The sequence below is a fragment of the Tenebrio molitor genome, unplaced genomic scaffold, assembly GCF_963966145.1.
Source record: "Tenebrio molitor unplaced genomic scaffold, icTenMoli1.1 SCAFFOLD_53, whole genome shotgun sequence".
NCBI classification, from domain to species: domain Eukaryota; kingdom Metazoa; phylum Arthropoda; class Insecta; order Coleoptera; family Tenebrionidae; genus Tenebrio; species Tenebrio molitor.
In genome coordinates this window covers 57238-73869 of record NW_027184165.1, presented here as the reverse complement: position 1 = coordinate 73869, position 16632 = coordinate 57238, and the positions used below count along the sequence as shown (strand labels likewise).

At 47.0% G+C, this 16632-nt stretch overlaps 1 non-coding gene across 1 annotated transcript; it reads left to right on the top strand.

Moving 5' to 3' along the window:
• Window positions 1-5976: 5976 nt before the first annotated feature.
• Window positions 5977-6096, top strand: LOC138140890 (5S ribosomal RNA). Its single transcript, XR_011162801.1, has one exon. It is a non-coding gene; the product is annotated as a 5S ribosomal RNA (ribosomal RNA).
• Window positions 6097-16632: the final 10536 nt, after the last annotated feature.

Genomic DNA, 16632 nt, shown 5'->3' with positions numbered 1-16632 from the left:
CATTCTCCAGATCGAGTTGTCCTCTGCAGTGAGAGATTCGAGTTTTCTTTCCCATTGATCATTGCGGTGATCAATGAGCGCGTACTTGACTTCATTGCCGAGACGATTCGCCTCCCTCCTGTCGACGGCGTCGCCAGTCCGGTGAGCTAGGCGCCTCGCAAGATTTTTCGCACGGATGAGGTCAACGATCCATTGCGGTACATTGTTTTTGTTTTTGTGTCGCGGCTCGACCCGAATTCGAGTTGAGTGAGTCATCGCTGTTGTGATTTTACGCTCGAGCGTGCCAGCTGCGCGCTCAAGGTCGTCGACATTCCTGATGCGGGGAACAGGTCCGTACTCGAGATTTAAAAATTCCGTAAAACGCGGCCAATTGATGTTTTGAACGGGTGTGTTTGTAATGTCGTTTGCCTCGTCACCGATATGCATCAGGACGGGCACGTGGTCTGAGTCGAGCGCCTGAGAGGCGTGAAGTCGTAATTGAAATGGAACATTTTTGACGAGTGCAATGTCTAAAATGTCGGCGTGAAAATCGCGTGCATCATAATACGTCGGCTCCGGCGGAGCTTCGATTAACATGTCTGTGTTGTCCGCGAGCTCGAGTAGAATTCGACCGTTGCGGTTGGCCCTTCGACTGCCCCAGACCTGGTGCTTGCAGTTGAAGTCACCCGCGGCGATGACCGAGGCGCCGGTATCTAATATTTCCGTGATGTCATTTTCCCGGAGCAGAATTTGCGGCGGGTGGTAGCACGAGATGATCGTCAGTGGACCGTTAACGGTCTCGATTCTCACCGCAGTGGCTTCCAAGTTCTGGAGCACGGGAAGCGCGATCTGGTAGTGTGGGAGTGTGCGGCGCACGTAAATGGCTGTTCCTCCCCCAGGACCGTGGGGACGGTCGCTGCGGTACAATTCATAACCCCGGATTTTAGGGTCCGCAATCCCGGCGTTAAGGTTGGTCTCGCTGACCAACAAAGCGTCGAGTTCATGATCGTCTGCGAAGATCTCCAGCTCGTTGCGGGAGTTTCGCAGACCGCGTGCATTATGAAATGCGATCTGCAGCGACCTCACTCTCCTCTCTTGTGCTGGCATTTAGCAACCAGAGAGGAGATTGGGGAGGAGAGCGAGCACTTTCCCAAGAATTTCATCCTTGGTGCTCGAGGACTGGATCGCGAGCAGAATGTCCATGAGGGCATTTCCGTTCGCGGCGGGTTTTTTGGCGCTTGTCGGGCGGGGGGCTGGGGGCGCGGGCGCGGGCGCGGGTTTTTTGGACGCCGCTGCGTCCGCAAAACTTTTCCCCGTGCTGGGCTTGGTCCCTGCCTTCGGAGCTGGGGCTGATTGCCTGGCAGCTGCAGGGGGTTGTTGCCTTGAAGAGGCCTGACTGGGAGCGGGGGCGCGGTTTGGGTTTTGGCCCGGCTGGGGTTTGTTTCCCAGGTACCCACGTGGGAACCTGGGGCAGCCACGGTAGCTGGCAGTGTGTCCGCCGCCGCAATTGGCGCACCTCGCGGGGATTTCTTTGGACTTTTTGCAGTCCTTTGACTCGTGTCCCTCGCCGCACTTCACGCACTTCGCGAGTGCGTGACAGTTCTTCTGGGAGTGGTGGAACCGTTGGCACCGGTGACATTGTGCCGTTGTCCCCTTTTTGTGGGGCCGCTCCACCGAGATTCTGAGGTGGCAAACCGTCCTCAAATCGAAGATTTGCCCCTTGTCCTTTGGCACTTCGACAAGTACCAACGGCAGGGGCAATTTTGATCTACCTGAGATCATTCTGGTCACCTTGATTGGTGCCAGACCTTGATCCACCAGGTCTGACTTGATGTCGTCGAGGCTGATCTCGACGGGAACCGTCCTCAGCACGGCTCTGAGGGTTTTCGCCTCGGGGAGAGCGAACGAGTGAAACGGCACTCGTCTCTCCTCAAGGAGTCGCGTCAATGATCGAAAGTCGTCGACACTGACCGGATTCACCCGGATGCCGTCGACGCACGGTTTGGCCTTGCTGAAATGAATTCGCCGTTGCGTCATCGCTTGAGCGAGACCGCTCCACTTTGCCGCGTCCCGAACAATGATCGGTGGAATCTTGCTCGCGGCGGGCGGTTGGTTTCCCGCCACTTTTGGCGTGGGAACCGGATTGTTTGGTGTCGGCTGCGAGACCTGAGGGGTCTGGGCCAACTTGGTCTTCTTGACCTTTCGGGGAACCTCTGATGGAGGTTCCCTGTCGGGTCCTGAAGTTTGGGGTTCGGGGTGAGGTGAGGGGTGGCGTTTACGGTACCTGACCTCGATGAATGGGGCTCCGTTTTCGGGCTCGACTATCTCCTCCACCGAGGTGGAAGGTTCGGCCTGGTCGGACTCCGGGGATGGGGGTGTTGACGGTGAGACGTCCATTTCTGAATCGTCGTCATCGTCGTCCTCTTCTTCTTCGATGTGGGAACGCACATCAGACGTGGCGAGCAGCGCCAGGGTGTCGTCTCTCTCCTTGCGGAGAGTCACGACCAACTCCCTCAGCACCTGCAGCTCCTCCATCATCTGCTTCACGTCCCCCGGCGTGAGATTCAGGTGTGGTGCCATCGCTAGTTGGCACTGCACAAGAATTTTAATGTCTTTTTGCAAGAAATGCTCAGGCCTTCAGCCGACAAGCGGCTTGGGTTACTGAGACTTGGCGTGGGAAAAATTTTATTATTAAATTTTCGACACTCAGCGGAAACACGTCTGGCTCATACAACTGCACAAGCGAGACCCCTTGTGTACCGCAAAATTTCAACTAACGGAGCCTTATATAGATTCAACGGTTCACCATCGACCAATCGACGAAGTCAGCCGTTGACTTTGTTCACGTATAAAAGTACAATTTAATATGGCGGAATTTTTAGTACCCGTTTACCTTTCGACGCGTGCACGTCTAACGATCGTCAGAGTCGATTTTAATAATTGTCAGTTTTGTTTTTCATTCGTTTCATTCGAAATGGCCAGGACCAAGCAGACCGCACGCAAGTCCACCGGAGGAAAAGCCCCCAGGAAACAACTGGCTACCAAAGCGGCCAGGAAAAGCGCTCCCGCCACTGGCGGCGTCAAGAAGCCCCACCGTTACAGACCTGGTACCGTGGCTCTGCGTGAGATCCGTCGTTACCAGAAAAGTACCGAGTTGCTCATCCGCAAGCTTCCCTTTCAACGTTTGGTGAGGGAGATCGCTCAGGATTTCAAAACCGATTTGCGCTTCCAAAGCTCCGCCGTGATGGCCCTCCAGGAAGCGAGCGAAGCTTACTTGGTCGGTCTGTTCGAGGACACGAATTTGTGCGCCATCCACGCCAAACGTGTAACCATCATGCCAAAGGACATCCAACTTGCCAGACGTATTCGGGGTGAACGCGCTTAAATTTTTCCACATCGTGTTTCGGAAGAACAACACGAAACACGAATTTTATAACAAAAAAATCGGTTCTTTTCAGAACCTCAAACTTTACAGGCAAAAAAAAAAATATATCGCCCTTCAACCGGAAATGAATAAAATAAAAATGTCAATAATCGGTCGGTCCTCTCGATTCGGGTTGGGTTGCGGTCGTTCGTAAAATTTTATTGCATCCTGTCATCACCTACCTGCCAGCTGATGCTATCTATTTTATTTGGTTTCGCCGTAAGGATAGTTTTATTTCTTTTTTTCGTCGTAGATTATCGTGTGGCCCTGAAAAGGGCCATTTGTGCGTGCCCCGTTGCCGGTAGTACGATGATGACGTCGGAACGAGGCACAGCCGAACGAACATGAGTCGAGTATCCATCCACGTTTCTCACTTTTTCCTCTTCGGCGAAGCGGCCTTTTTCACCTTGACAGGAATGGCTTTGGCTGTCTTGGGTTTGGGTGCTTTGGGTTTTTTAGTCGGACCAGCCTTGTTAGATTTCTTCGCTTTGGAAGGCGATCGGGGTTTCGGGGCGGCTCTAGTTTTCTTTTCTGCCGAGGAGGCGGCCGATTTCTTGGCTTTCGCTGCGGCGGCGGAGGCAGCGACGGCGCTCTTCTTTTCGGCAGCAGTCTTCTTCGCTTTGGGGGAGGCTTGTTTTTTGGCTGTCTTCGAGGAAGCCTTGTCGGAAGTCGTCGCGACGGCGGTACGTTTGGCGGATGATTTTTTCGTCTTGGATGCGGCGGACGAAGCGGGTTTCCTCTTGTCGGAGGCGGAGGCGACTTTGGCACCACCGGAGGTGGACGAGGCGAGCTTGAACGAACCCGACGCGCCCTTACCTTTCGTCTGAACCAGAGATCCCGACGCCACGGCGCCTTTCAGATATTTCTTGATGAAAGGGGCGACCTTTTCGGCGTCGACTTTGTAATTTGCGGCGACGAACTTCTTGATGGCCTGAAGAGACGATCCTCCGCGTTCCTTGAGTCCCTTGATGGCGTTGTTTACCATCTCGGATGTCGGAGGATGGGACGGTTTCGCCCTGGGATTTTTCGCTTTTTTCTCTTTCTTCGCGTGGGATTGAGGGGTGGCAGCGGAACCGGTGGTGACCGATGATGCTGTTTGATTTTCGACGTCGGCCATCTTTCACGTTAAAACGTTAAAAGTTAATAATAATTATTGAAAAAACACTTGCTCACACACGTACACTTCGAGCACCTCGTGAACGAGAATTGAACAAAAAAATTTTCTAAGTCTTTATAAAATAGTCGCCACTGCGGACGGAAGACTGAACGCGCACCGCGTCCGCCGTCGAAGAAATTGCAGGCCTCGGAATCGTTGCCCGCGTGATGGCATCGTCCTCTTTCCTCGATCACCATCGCCACCGTGTGATCAAGCTGGCCGAACTCGGTTTCCGAAGTTTCCCTGGAGATAGCGAAGTTCGTCTCGGAACGTCGGTGGGTTTCGAATCAGGTACACGCCCCTCCAACCACCAGCCCTAAATCCGGGTCGTCACGGTTTCGATTCGGGACCGACGGTTTACGTCGGCGGTGCGGGGTAGACGCGTCGATTCCGGGAATCCATATTTCGTTCGCCGAAATATTGGTCCATCTCTTCCCGGAATACCGCGCCACCTTCTCGATTTTACGACATCTTCGCGTCGCCAAACGCTTCCGAAACGGTCGAAGCACAGAAAGGACCTGGTGTTCGAACCGAGGCAATTCCGACAACAGGATGCCGCGAACCGCCTCTCCGACGTTCAGGTCGATCGTTTTCGGCGGAAGTTGAAACGGGACGAGTCGACGACGGGTCCCGTTGCCGTCCGGACCCTTCGGGACGGCCGAAAGTCCGTCGAGAGGATCATCCGAAAGGAGACGGTCTTCATCGTCCGACCGATGCCGCACCTACGAGTTTTCCGATATTTTCTTCGACGGATCTTCAGGTTTTCTTCCTTTCTTCCGTCTTTCTCTCTTCGTAATTTCGTGTCCGACCTGCGTCGTCCGAAGTCGGGGTGAAGATCGAAGAAAAAACGCCAAAAATAACAACTCGTCAGCCACGCACACCGCGTTCGAATGTCTAACGGTCCAACTTGGATTTTCGAAGATCGCCGAATCCGAGGGACGATAAATAATAATAATAATAATAATAATGGTAATAAATAATAATGTTAATAATAATAATAATGATATGATGATTATAACGATAATTATTATAGATAGGTAAATAGAAACACAGGTCTCCTCTCGAAAATCGGAACTTCCTGATATTACTTACATATTTCGGTCGATCCAAATGTGGGAATCTCGTCGTCGTCGGAGCAAGCAGCGCGGTAGGTGGGGTGAAATTCTGGATTTTCCACCGCCGCCGGCGGTCGAAAAATGTGCGACGCGGGAGATCGCCAGTCCGTCTAGTAGTCTCTCTTGTCGTTAGAGCGTGACGTGGTGGTTGTTGTGGGATTTCCCGTTAGTTCGGTCCGACGTCGGTCGTCAGAGGGTAAGTGCATACGGAAACGAAACGCATCGCGTTTTGATGTTCATATTCGTGCATCGGAATGTTAAAAGCAATATATTTTACACCAACGATCACACCTAAACACCACGGCAACGGCCATACCACGTTGAAAAGCACCGGTTCTCGTCCGATCACCGAAGTTAAGCAACGTCGGGCGCGGTCAGTACTTGGATGGGTGACCGCTTGGGAACACCGCGTGCCGTTGCCCCCCAACACTTTTTGTTTTTTTTTGAAATCCATAGCAACCACCGAACCGATTTGTTTTTCGTGCAGGTATTCGGAAACATGCACAGACCCGTATAATGTAGATTCATAGCTTTAAGTACTAGATAATTAAGAAAACAATTTTTTTTGTCGATTAATTGTAAACAATTGCAGAATAAAAACTCGTCAAACGGTAAAGGTTGTCGTTCGATCACCGAAGGTAAGCCACGCGGGCAGCGGTCAGCACTTGGACGGGTGACCGGTTCATTATATTCCTTCCGTGAGTTTAACAAAGATAACATATGCAAATGTCGTAAGTGCGACGAGGAAGACGGCGATCTTTTAATGTAAAAAAAATATATATTAGGTTACGCGTACATGCCACTTTGACTGCTGCTTTATTTTTTTGGTTTTTAAATAATTAGAGATCTGAATTCAACATATCAGTTCTATGTTATAATGGACAGACAATGTTGTATTCTTGGCCCCTAACACGTTAAGACCAACATAAAAACTAGAATAACTTACCATTCGTTAAACGTTAAACAATTTCGAACCACGTTTTTTTGAGCTCGAACAAACTCATAACACAACACTCATTTATTAGTCACTGGACCATTGTAAAACGAGAAGAGAGAAAAACCATGCGAAACTATTTTTAAAACGAAGAGAATAAAGGTTTTAAATGGTAGGGCTGTATGACAGACTTGTCAATTATCGTGGGGGGTACGGCTGAGATTTATGACGAAATCGAGCGGCGCCGGCGGTCGGTCACTTTCACGAAAGAGGTCTAAACACGGGTCGTTTACGATACCCTCTGGTTACTAGAAAAGTTCTAGACAGATGTTTGTCGGCTTTTCGAGGTATTTATTTGTGAGTCCAAAGACTCAATGGAGTAATATCGGACTGAAATTCCAAGATTTTGCTGTGTAATCCAAAAAACTATGTTCCTCGTAACATTTAACGATGTGTTAATTCAACTATTATTTTAATTTTTCGTATACGTATTTATACTAAAAAGTACAGCGCTTCCAACAGTGAATTGTGAATTGAAAATGTTTCAAAGAAAGATCGATAGTTTTGAAAAAAATTACATATTAATAAATTTAGATAGATTTAGAAGTATACATTGCACTTACTTTTCAAAATTATTGTACTTCTGATTTGGTTGAAATAACATAATATGTAGCAGTCATAGTCTTGTGTACATTGCAGTCGCGGCTGGTGTTGGGTAAAACCTTTATTTTTTAGGGGGTCATTACCCAAATGACCTCATGGACCAGCCGTTCCTGTTAGGTTTTATATATCAAATTGATTCGTCTGTCTTTTTCATCATGCCTTCGAAAAGCGAGCTCCTGTTTCGCCAAAGTAACTGTGACGTCAATTAAATACGATAATAAAATTCGGTTTTTCCGAACTTATTGTGAGTGAGAGCAGTGAGAGCATCTTCTTTTCGTATCCCACCTCCACCCGGCGGCAGTAGTGCAGTGCTTATCAACATAATTACCGGCGTCTCGCCTCCACATTTTGACTTTTTTGTGTTTTATGTGTTCTCTAAGTCCAAAATTTTTAAATTTTTAAAAAGAGATTGCGGTACTATTCCTGTTGCTGAAATTATAATAATATATTTATTAATTTTTGTATTATATGTCTGTGTTATATTGTGTGAATTTGGAACAGCTATATCTAAAAGATATGCTTGCTTTTGTTGTTTATTTAAAATAATAATGTCTGGTCTGTTATGCTGAATGTGAATGTCAGTTAAAACTGTGCGATCAAAATATAATTTGTAATTGTCATTTTCTAAACAACTTTCTGGTTTATAAATGTAATGTGGTTGTGTATCCTTTAATAAATTGAATTTAACTGCTAAATTCATGTGTATAATTTTTGCGAATATATCATGACGTTTTTTATATTCGCTGTGAGCCAAAACGGTGCAAGATCTTGTATTGCAAATATAAAACCCTCAGCTCTTTAAAATATCTCCCATGTAAAGACTTTTGTTTTATATTTGCTATAGTGTCATATCACGAGCTCTATTGAGAAAATAATTTTTTAGTGAAGCAATTTGATTGTGTTGTAGAATTTCTAGATTTGAAAAACCCCTACCACCATTTTCGCGTGGTAAATTAAATCTTTCAACAGCAGATTTGGGGTGATGTTTACAAAATTTTGTAAAGAGAACTCTAGTTTGAATATTTATATTCTTTAAATTAGTTTTGGACCATTTTATAACACCAAAAGAATAGATTTAATTTGATTTGATTGATTAATACCTAAATATTTATAAAATTCTCCTTTATTTAAATTTTTAATGATTTCTCCTTCTTTAGTTATATATTCTAAATTTTCGTAATGACCACGACATATTGATTGATTTTCAGTTATTGTTAAGTTTTATGTCATCCATATAAAGAAGGTGATTTAATTTAATATTAATTTTATAAATTTTAAGAATTTTAATTAACCATGAATGTGGTACTGAATCATAGGCTTTTTTGTAGTCTATGAATTGTTGTTGCATTATTTTCCAAACGTTTGAGACTTAAAATATTCGTCAAATGTTCTTCTTTTTTTAAATCAGAATACCCCTGACAAATCCGAACATTTTGTTTTGCGGTAGATAAAAGTAAACATGGGCCAAGACAGAATATTAATATTCGGTGTGGAATTTTCCTGCGTTCTTGTTCATTTCTATCGAAGTGCTCACGAAAAGTTGTGAATATCAACACTTTGTAATTGTCGTAGTGAAAAATAAAAAAGATAGCTATGGGGCACAACTTATTTCGCACTTCATTAGAAAAGTAACAGTATTAAAATAAAAAAAATATTTTTCTAAATTTCGAACGTTAGGTCTATCCTGACCAGCCGCCAATTAGTGGTATTATTTTATTTTTTGCTGTTTTCCACAATAGTTATTTTTATATTAAATCATTGATTCAAAAAATTGAAATTAAAAATTCAAATTTTTGAAGGAACTCTGAAGTTTCAATGCAGTGACCATGTTGCTAGGTAACTAATAAAAAACAGTGCGTGAAATGAAAAACAGAAATAGTCGTATGCGTTTTGTATGGTTTCTATGGTTTCGATCTTACTAACAATGCAATGAAAATGACCCACTTCAGGCACAGATAACTATGCGTGAATTTCAATTTTTTGAATCAATTATATAAAAACAAAATTGATTTGGCGGCCGCTACACAAAAGTGGTGGGAGGCGAGAACCTGTTTCCGCCGGTCAATTTTAAAATTAATAAATTTTCCCTGGATACGTATTCGACTTATCCGGTACGAGTTATTTTTAAATTAACTTAATGGCCCGTTGCTCTTGTTCTTTTTACATTGAATATGCGATGTTTTGGCATCGTTAGCAATAGTACAATACTCACGCATTTTTAATCTAAAATTAACAAAACTTGAATGGATCGGGATTATCACACTTCTGAATTGAAGTTTTCATTCGTTTAAAATATAATTGATAGTAATACGTAATGCGGATTGCCTAAACGTTGCTTCCATCACGTCAACATCACACATTCACGTTCGCCCGTAGAAATGGCGTGATGCACACGAAATCGATCCAAAAAGGCTCATAATATTTGTGTCACGCGAATCTACGTCGAAAACTAGAAAAAAAAAAAATTCAATTCGAATTTCAATAATCGAAACGATGCGTCGTCGATACTAAACGTAGGTAGTAACTAAAGTGTGATCGGGTGCGATAAAAGTGTCCGTCAATAATCATCATCCGACAATCATTTAATAGACGAACGCTAATTTTTGGCACTCACTCGGACGACAGAACCAGTCCAGACGGAAACCGGGGCGCGGGGTGGGTGGGTGGTTGTATGTCCGTGAATCTGTCCGGCGCGCGTCAACATTTCAGTTATCGTCGCGAGAGTTAAAACGAAAGGTGGTTAGTGTGAAAGTGACGTTTTTTCGTGGAGACACGTTACGAAGGGTGAGTACCTAATATAATATAAAACCAACCGAAAACCCACAATAGTGCCCCGGTTTATTATCGTGAATAGGTGTTTGGTAAATATTTTCTGTATTCCAACTAGCAAGTCTTTTATCAAAAAACTCCGGCAACATGGCTATTGTGGTATTGTTGATACCACCTAACTGAAGAACTTAGTTAATAACTAAGTCGACGATTTTATCGGGAAATTGAACGGAGAAACAAAAATAGCTCTTAGCGACAGTTGCCTGAAGTCGCAAATAACGGCGATTGACGAAATCACGTTTTTTTTATTTTAATTCCAATGAACAATACACAGGGTCACAATTATCTGTTATGTATTCTATAATGTTTTGCAAAGTAAATAATGTGAGTTGTCATGCGTAATATTAATTAGCTAAGTAATTTTTGCAAGTATTTTATGTCAGATATGCAATGTATAATAACGTAATGTTGCAAAGTATTTTAATTTTTATGCTAGGTAGAGATAATAACTCGACAATAACTCTTCTCTAATGAAAAAAAAAATAGAAAATGATTTAGGAACATAAAAAATCTCATTAAAACAGGAACAATTGAAATTAAAATAAACATAACATTCTGTACTAAAGTACAGTTTTGTTCACTCCTTTTTTCAAAGTCTTCTGTCCTCTCATTTGCACATACTGCTATTCCAAAACAGTGAAATTGTCTGTTTCAGGGAATCCTTAACGTTCCTTGCTAATGTCAACAACGTTTTCGATGAAACAAAGAGTCGGAAAAATGTCGGCTCATTGTATTCAATAACATACGCGACTACAAAACCATCTGTATCATTTGTAGGAATCGCGGTTTTTTCGATGAGAATTCGTTCTAATTTTTTCTTTCTTAAAAAAGCTAAGTAATTTTAATTTCACTAAAGATGAACATTTAGGCTATATGCTGGGTAATGCAAATCCATCAACCATCAACTAGGTTGTTCAGCAGATGTACGATTGTTTATTTGATTTCTTCTTCCGAAGAGTTGTATTCTGGCAAAATAGAAATTTATTCATAACATAACCTCAATCAACTAAATTATTTCGAATACAATAACCACATAACTACAAGTTGGATAGGCATGGGTGCAAAATACCGATAATGCATGAAACCTAATAATAATAATAATGACATAATAAAAGTTAATTAAAAATCGCTGTTTCACGTCTTTTTCTTTTTTGTTCGAGAGTTTTTGTGGTTCTGAAAAGAACCGTTTATAAATGTGTCGAAAACGAAAAACATCTATTTCGAACTGGTGTACTTGGTGACGGCTTTGGTACCTTCGGAGACGGCGTGCTTGGCCAACTCACCGGGCAACAACAGACGCACGGCAGTTTGAATTTCTCTGCTGGTGATCGTCGAACGTTTGTTGTAGTGTGCCAGACGGGAAGCTTCAGCGGCGATACGTTCGAAGATGTCGTTCACGAAACTGTTCATTATGCTCATAGCCTTACTAGAGATACCGGTGTCGGGATGGACTTGTTTCAACACCTTGTAGATGTAGATGGCATAGCTCTCCTTCCTCCTGCGCTTCTTTTTTTTGTCGCTCTTGGAAATGTTCTTCTGAGCTTTCCCGGCCTTCTTGGCTGCCTTACCACTTGTCTTCGGCGGCATTTTTCAATTCAATTCGATTCAACAAACTCGCGAACTGCTCTGACTCGTGTGCGTGCGTTGGAATAAAACTGGAATAACATGTCTGACTTTTTACGGGGTTCGAGTCCTAGACTCTTATTTCCCCAATCTGGCTGGCAGTCACCTACTCATGTAATGTGTAGGGCTGTGACAGACTTGTCAAGTATCGAGTCACCGTAAACTCTAGCTGATCGGCCTTCAGTTGCGAATCCAGCAGGTCGAGTTTACGGTGTGGGGGTGGGGTTGTGGGAGACACAAATCGCGAGAAAATGGGGACTGCAGAGAACCTAGATCGTCGTCGGAATGCTCCCGCTTTTGCGTGACAACGAGGGCAAAAAACTGCAGAAAAAACCCCTCGTCGGAGCCGAAGAAAAATGGGGGAACGCTCGGAAAACAAATGTAGAAACTACGCAACAATGGGACATCGAAACCTAATCACTACAAATATTTACCGGTTTGGATTCCGTTAACCTGGTCCTCGGAACTGAAGTCGGCCCTGGTGCGGAATCTGAAACACACTTAGTGGTGATGCATTAATATATGCTCCAGAACTTGCGATTGCTCTGGAACAAAATCTGGGGAATTTTGTCGGAGGACTGGAGGTGTGGGAGCCTCAGTCCTGTTGGAGAAGCAGCCATTTTGGCCGCTTGTGCCGCATAGGGGCATTCTCGTCGTAATTGACGGATTCGCGCACGAGTGGGTTCGGGTGTACAGCCGCTTTCGCATGGAATTTCCGTGCATCATCCAGCAGGAATTCTTTGATGGTGGGGAGGTTCGCTTCTCGATGGAGTTGAGTGTTCCTGACGAACCACGGGGCATTAAAAGCCGCTCGGAGGAATTTGTTCTGCACGACCTGCAGTTTCTGGAGTTGCGTGTGAGACACGGTCCCCCAGACCGCAGAGCCGTACATCATGGACGGTCGGATCATTGTACGGTAAATTGTGATTTTGTTCTTGGTGGACATCTTACTTCGCCGATTGACCAGCGAGTTAAGTTGTCCCCGAACCATCTGACCGCGAGTTTTCGCGTGCTCGACTTGATTGTTGAACCGGAGGTGGTTATCGAATGAAATGCCGAGGTACCGGACCTCGTTTTTCCACGGAATGATTTGTTCGAACATTTCGATTTCGCCAACCGGGCGGTGAAAACGCCGACGGGTGAAAAGAATCGCACTGCTTTTGTCTGGGTTCACATCGATTCGCCAGAGGCGAAACCATGTTTCCAGACTCACTACCGCCCTCTGGAGTCGCTCCGTAATTTTTACGGGCGACCAGGAGCGCGTGAGAATTGCAGTGTCGTCTGCATACAGCGCGATCTTTGTTTGATCGGGCTTTGGAATGTCGGCAGTGAAGATTGCGTACAGAGTCGGTGAGAGCACCGAGCCCTGTGGGACGCCTGCCTCGATGTCGCGTTCCGCTGAGAAAACATTCCCAATTTTCGCGTGAAAGTTTCGATTTTGAAGAAATGAGTTAATCAGTTTGACCATCGCCAGTGGCACGCCGGCAACGTGGAGCTTGTAAACAAGCCCGCCGTGCCAGACTGTGTCAAAGGCTTTGGCCACATCAAGAAAAATCGCGCCGGTCGAATGCCGTTGACCGTTGCTTTTCGCAATGAATTCGGTAACGTGAAGAATTTGATCCGACGTCGAATGTTGGGGGCGAAATCCAAATTGTTCGTCAGGTAAAATTTGTTTCTCGTTAGTCACTCTGACCAGACGGGTCAAAATAACTTTTTCGAGAACTTTTCCTATTGAGGATAGGAGACTGATCGGCCGATGATTCTGGGGAAATTTCGGATCTTTCCCGGGCTTCGGAATGAAAATGACGTTGGCCTTTTTCCATCGAGAAGGAAAGTGGCAGAGTCGCAGGCTGGCGTTGATTATTGTGGTCAGAGCGACGACAACTCTGTCCGGCAACAATTTCAGCGCTTTGTTTGGGATGTTATCTGGTCCGGGTGCTTTTTTCACCTTGAGAGACCCGATAATTTTTCGGACCTCCGCCGGCGAAGTTGGTGTAGTGCTTGTCTCGATTTGTCTCGACAGAATGTCTTCGACCTGGTGTTCGATTCGCTCGATGTGATCGACGTCAGCGTCCTCGATGTTCGGCCTGCATTGCAGTTCCAAACTGTCGGCGAACGCCTCCGCTTTCTCCTCATTCGAGAAAACGAGTCCTCGCGTACCGTGAATCGGTGGTAGTGGTTTTTTGTTTGAGCGGAGCGCTTTCGCCATTCTCCAGATCGAGTTGTCCTCTGCAGTGAGAGATTCGAGTTTTCTTTCCCATTGATCATTGCGGTGATCAATGAGCGCGTACTTGACTTCATTGCCGAGACGATTCGCCTCCCTCCTGTCGACGGCGTCGCCAGTCCGGTGAGCTAGGCGCCTCGCAAGATTTTTCGCACGGATGAGGTCAACGATCCATTGCGGTACATTGTTTTTGTTTTTGTGTCGCGGCTCGACCCGAATTCGAGTTGAGTGAGTCATCGCTGTTGTGATTTTACGCTCGAGCGTGCCAGCTGCGCGCTCAAGGTCGTCGACATTCCTGATGCGGGGAACAGGTCCGTACTCGAGATTTAAAAATTCCGTAAAACGCGGCCAATTGATGTTTTGAACGGGTGTGTTTGTAATGTCGTTTGCCTCGTCACCGATATGCATCAGGACGGGCACGTGGTCTGAGTCGAGCGCCTGAGAGGCGTGAAGTCGTAATTGAAATGGAACATTTTTGACGAGTGCAATGTCTAAAATGTCGGCGTGAAAATCGCGTGCATCATAATACGTCGGCTCCGGCGGAGCTTCGATTAACATGTCTGTGTTGTCCGCGAGCTCGAGTAGAATTCGACCGTTGCGGTTGGCCCTTCGACTGCCCCAGACCTGGTGCTTGCAGTTGAAGTCACCCGCGGCGATGACCGAGGCGCCGGTATCTAATATTTCCGTGATGTCATTTTCCCGGAGCAGAATTTGCGGCGGGTGGTAGCACGAGATGATCGTCAGTGGACCGTTAACGGTCTCGATTCTCACCGCAGTGGCTTCCAAGTTCTGGAGCACGGGAAGCGCGATCTGGTAGTGTGGGAGTGTGCGGCGCACGTAAATGGCTGTTCCTCCCCCAGGACCGTGGGGACGGTCGCTGCGGTACAATTCATAACCCCGGATTTTAGGGTCCGCAATCCCGGCGTTAAGGTTGGTCTCGCTGACCAACAAAGCGTCGAGTTCATGATCGTCTGCGAAGATCTCCAGCTCGTTGCGGGAGTTTCGCAGACCGCGTGCATTATGAAATGCGATCTGCAGCGACCTCACTCTCCTCTCTTGTGCTGGCATTTAGCAACCAGAGAGGAGATTGGGGAGGAGAGCGAGCACTTTCCCAAGAATTTCATCCTTGGTGCTCGAGGACTGGATCGCGAGCAGAATGTCCATGAGGGCATTTCCGTTCGCGGCGGGTTTTTTGGCGCTTGTCGGGCGGGGGGCTGGGGGCGCGGGCGCGGGCGCGGGTTTTTTGGACGCCGCTGCGTCCGCAAAACTTTTCCCCGTGCTGGGCTTGGTCCCTGCCTTCGGAGCTGGGGCTGATTGCCTGGCAGCTGCAGGGGGTTGTTGCCTTGAAGAGGCCTGACTGGGAGCGGGGGCGCGGTTTGGGTTTTGGCCCGGCTGGGGTTTGTTTCCCAGGTACCCACGTGGGAACCTGGGGCAGCCACGGTAGCTGGCAGTGTGTCCGCCGCCGCAATTGGCGCACCTCGCGGGGATTTCTTTGGACTTTTTGCAGTCCTTTGACTCGTGTCCCTCGCCGCACTTCACGCACTTCGCGAGTGCGTGACAGTTCTTCTGGGAGTGGTGGAACCGTTGGCACCGGTGACATTGTGCCGTTGTCCCCTTTTTGTGGGGCCGCTCCACCGAGATTCTGAGGTGGCAAACCGTCCTCAAATCGAAGATTTGCCCCTTGTCCTTTGGCACTTCGACAAGTACCAACGGCAGGGGCAATTTTGATCTACCTGAGATCATTCTGGTCACCTTGATTGGTGCCAGACCTTGATCCACCAGGTCTGACTTGATGTCGTCGAGGCTGATCTCGACGGGAACCGTCCTCAGCACGGCTCTGAGGGTTTTCGCCTCGGGGAGAGCGAACGAGTGAAACGGCACTCGTCTCTCCTCAAGGAGTCGCGTCAATGATCGAAAGTCGTCGACACTGACCGGATTCACCCGGATGCCGTCGACGCACGGTTTGGCCTTGCTGAAATGAATTCGCCGTTGCGTCATCGCTTGAGCGAGACCGCTCCACTTTGCCGCGTCCCGAACAATGATCGGTGGAATCTTGCTCGCGGCGGGCGGTTGGTTTCCCGCCACTTTTGGCGTGGGAACCGGATTGTTTGGTGTCGGCTGCGAGACCTGAGGGGTCTGGGCCAACTTGGTCTTCTTGACCTTTCGGGGAACCTCTGATGGAGGTTCCCTGTCGGGTCCTGAAGTTTGGGGTTCGGGGTGAGGTGAGGGGTGGCGTTTACGGTACCTGACCTCGATGAATGGGGCTCCGTTTTCGGGCTCGACTATCTCCTCCACCGAGGTGGAAGGTTCGGCCTGGTCGGACTCCGGGGATGGGGGTGTTGACGGTGAGACGTCCATTTCTGAATCGTCGTCATCGTCGTCCTCTTCTTCTTCGATGTGGGAACGCACATCAGACGTGGCGAGCAGCGCCAGGGTGTCGTCTCTCTCCTTGCGGAGAGTCACGACCAACTCCCTCAGCACCTGCAGCTCCTCCATCATCTGCTTCACGTCCCCCGGCGTGAGATTCAGGTGTGGTGCCATCGCTAGTTGGCACTGCACAAGAATTTTAATGTCTTTTTGCAAGAAATGCTCAGGCCTTCAGCCGACAAGCGGCTTGGGTTACTGAGACTTGGCGTGGGAAAAATTTTATTATTAAATTTTCGACACTCAGCGGAAACACGTCTG